The sequence below is a fragment of the Miscanthus floridulus genome, chromosome 9, assembly GCF_019320115.1.
Source record: "Miscanthus floridulus cultivar M001 chromosome 9, ASM1932011v1, whole genome shotgun sequence".
In the NCBI taxonomy this organism is placed as follows: domain Eukaryota; kingdom Viridiplantae; phylum Streptophyta; class Magnoliopsida; order Poales; family Poaceae; genus Miscanthus; species Miscanthus floridulus.
In genome coordinates, this window is record NC_089588.1 from 8141483 (window position 1) to 8144735 (window position 3253).

The 3253-nt window shown below is 37.8% G+C and overlaps 1 long non-coding RNA gene across 1 annotated transcript; it reads right to left on the reverse strand.

Annotated features, from left to right (window-relative positions):
- Positions 1-528: 528 nt before the first annotated feature.
- On the reverse strand, positions 529-2380 carry LOC136481593 (uncharacterized). The gene is made up of 3 exons (XR_010764783.1): positions 1807-2380; positions 834-967; positions 529-589 (listed from the first exon to the last, which is right to left on the reverse strand). It is a non-coding gene; the product is annotated as an uncharacterized lncRNA (long non-coding RNA).
- Between the last annotated feature and the right edge of the window lie 873 nt (positions 2381-3253).

Sequence of the window (3253 nt, forward strand, 5' to 3'; positions counted from 1 at the left end):
TTTTGGTGTAAACACAATCATACGTGATGAAATACATATACGACTAGTGGAAGTCGCGTGCCCTTGCGCGCTGGTAGCTACAGGGCAGTTTATACATAAAGGATTGCACAATAGCATAGGGTGAAGCCATATTTAATTTCATAAGATACATCAGGCTGACAATGAATTTTGAAGCTGGCATCATAAGAAGCAGTTGTAGGTTTCATGAGCAGCATGTCCTAATTTACATTTAAAATCACGGCCTGTAATAAGCAAGGACCAAATGTAAACAAGACGGAACAAGGTGGGCCTGTATGTTTTCAGATCATGGTCATCATGGCGATCAAATGATAGACAGTAACACGGGGCATGATGGATTAAAGCAATACTTGAGTAAAAGATCCGTACTAACATTTACGACACAAGGAGAGAATAGATAGGGTCTAAAAGTAGAGGTATTCTAAGATAAGCATGCAGTGTACACAGGAGTGAAAACGTCCAAAAGTCCATAAACGTGTTGCCATGCTTTGTCCTAGACGTGGTCTTATATACATATAGGTTTGAGATGTCGTGGTAGACTGGCAGCTACTTGGGTTCTGCTGACCCATATCTGTACCATTAGAAAGAGGGTTATTTTTTACACTATGATCCATATCTGTTGCTGCATTTGTAGCATGATCTTCACATTCGACAGTAACATGTGACCAAAATAGCTGAGGTTCGCGCAACATCCTATATTAGATAATAATTCATCACATTTATAACTCTACAAACGCAGGTGTCTCAGGTCTTTTCAAAGTTACGTTCATGTACAACTATTATGTCTTAGAATCATTAATTGAATGAGTTCTTACAGTTTAATCTCACACAAATCCAACTTATTGGTGCTTGATCAAACACCTTGGACACAATAATGATGAGATCCATGAGCTGGAGACCACACCGCTGGGCTGCCGGTAAGAACTGTTCACTTTTAGCAGCACCTATTCTGGTACGAAACAGAAGCAAAGAATGGGGGATTAGAGGAGGAAGTAAATCTCTAGAGTAAAGTTGATGCTCTTAAGCATTGTCTCTTGGCTATCTAAAAAGCAGCAAATCTAAGAAACAATCATTCTGTGATAACCTACACCACACTCCCTTCAATAAAACCATTCTTTGGAATTGCACTTTGTAAAAATAATAATAATTTTACAGGCTTCCTCAAGCAGAAATAATACGACAATTGAGAAGAGTGGTAGATCTATGTATAGGAAACTAAAAAGTGATGTAAGGTGGAGATAATAAGATTGGAAACTAAGTATTTACTCATTTCAGCAACGCCCATAGCTATACCAATGTCAGCTAGTTCAAGAGCAGGGGCATCATTGAATCCATCTTCAGTCATGGTTTTAAGGTAATTGTGTATGGAAAAGAATGCAAGAGCTGACATGTTCATACAGAATGTTAATTCAACAACGAGGAAAGAACAGTGACAAAATGTAACACATGTTGGTTGAGTGGTTTTTAGGCTGAAGTGTAGATTACAAGGCTAAAAGGCAGGGAGGAACATTCTGCTCAAGCAAACATCGAGGACTGTTGTTAACTAATCTTGTCGAAGTTCGTACCTTGAAATGGACACTGAATTATATTCAATAAAAAATGGACATATATATTGTAGGAAAAATAAGGTTATTTACTGCAATGCAGTTACAGTGTCGCTGCATCATCTATTGTAGAAAATTAATGGTTTATGTGTGCTATGAAAACAAAACCACAGTAATCCGTATAATTGCTTGTGGTAATGTATTTGTAACTAAAAATGAAGTCAAGGATAAATGGGCAAACAACCTGCTAAGGCTCTGTTGTGGTTTCAGATGTAAAGAGTAAAGGGAATTGTTCTTATCAGCCTGCAAAAAGAAAAACATTTCATGTGAGAATCTGTTACAAGCTGTGTCACCATCAAATGTTGCTAAAACAGCTAAAGGTTGTGGGCGAAGCTGGAACAATGGTATGCAAACTTTGCCGCCTTTACAACAGTTATTATAAAGTGAGTATAAGTACATAAGAGTATGGATCTGCAATTTCACAAACTGAATGTAAGCAAAATTGCGTATAGAAACAAGGCCTTACAACATCCAAAAAGGCAACATGGTTTCCCCATGGCCTGGAATTGTATTGATCAGGTATCTGTCAGAGGTTCTGAATATAATGGCTTCACACTTGAAGCACGCAGTAAGCGTCATGTTCAAGGATAGTGAGGTGTGCTCACAGTGTTGCATTGCAGATCTCTAGATAATCACCTAAAACTGAAGTTTCTTTTGTAAGCTTGACAAATATTGCAAGGATCAATTGTACTGGTACTTTTATTCTCTCAAACCTAAGTTTATCAGCAGCCAGGTATTTTATAGCATATAACTATCAAGTATCTTATCCATGGGTTAAGATCATGCCAGTTGCTAATTTCATTTTACGGGGTGAGGAATAATTTGTCAGTAAAATGAAAACAAATAAAATGAGACTAAAGATGTCAACCTACAGTAAAGCAAAGCAGCAGACAACTATGAGGCTACGTGCAAAAATCAGCCTGACTTTTTTTGGAACGCAAAGAAATCATCGTGACTAAAAATGCTTCTCGGAGCCATGGAAATGGAAGCATCAGCAAGAATCAAATAGTTTTTTTTCCTTTTGGAGGCACTTATATACCATGTACCTAATGCTACCATGTTCCAAAATAATCCTAAGGCTGACCTTTTTTTATGTTGCTATAGAGCAGCAGTTACTTCCCAATAACCTGATCATCATCCCGATTTTATGACTTGGGAAGGCAAACTTGAAAAATTGCCACCAATTCTTGTTTTGAATGTTATATTTCTTGGCATGCCTTACTATAGAACCTATGGATATCAGATTCAGATTTTAGAAATGTTCCATACTGTTAACTCAGAAGTCAGAACCAAATGAGGGGAAAACTGAATTAATAATGCAGTTCTACAAATGAAACAATGAAGCAACAAAATGTTAAACGAATTGGAACATACGGCTGAAAATCGAAAGGCTGGCTGAATGTTGAATGTCCACGTAGCTGTCATTCTGTGCAGCACCAATTTCTTGTGAAGAGCCTGAATACCGATACCTCCTTGCGTTCGTTGGTAAGATTGTTGCCAAAAAGAGGAGATTACATATGCATAACTCGGGGATTCATTAGGCTTTTTTTTTCGCGATCGGGTCTTTTACCCGTTTTTCATTAAGAGGAAAGGCCAAAAGAGAGGCCGGACAACAGTTACATAGGACTCAC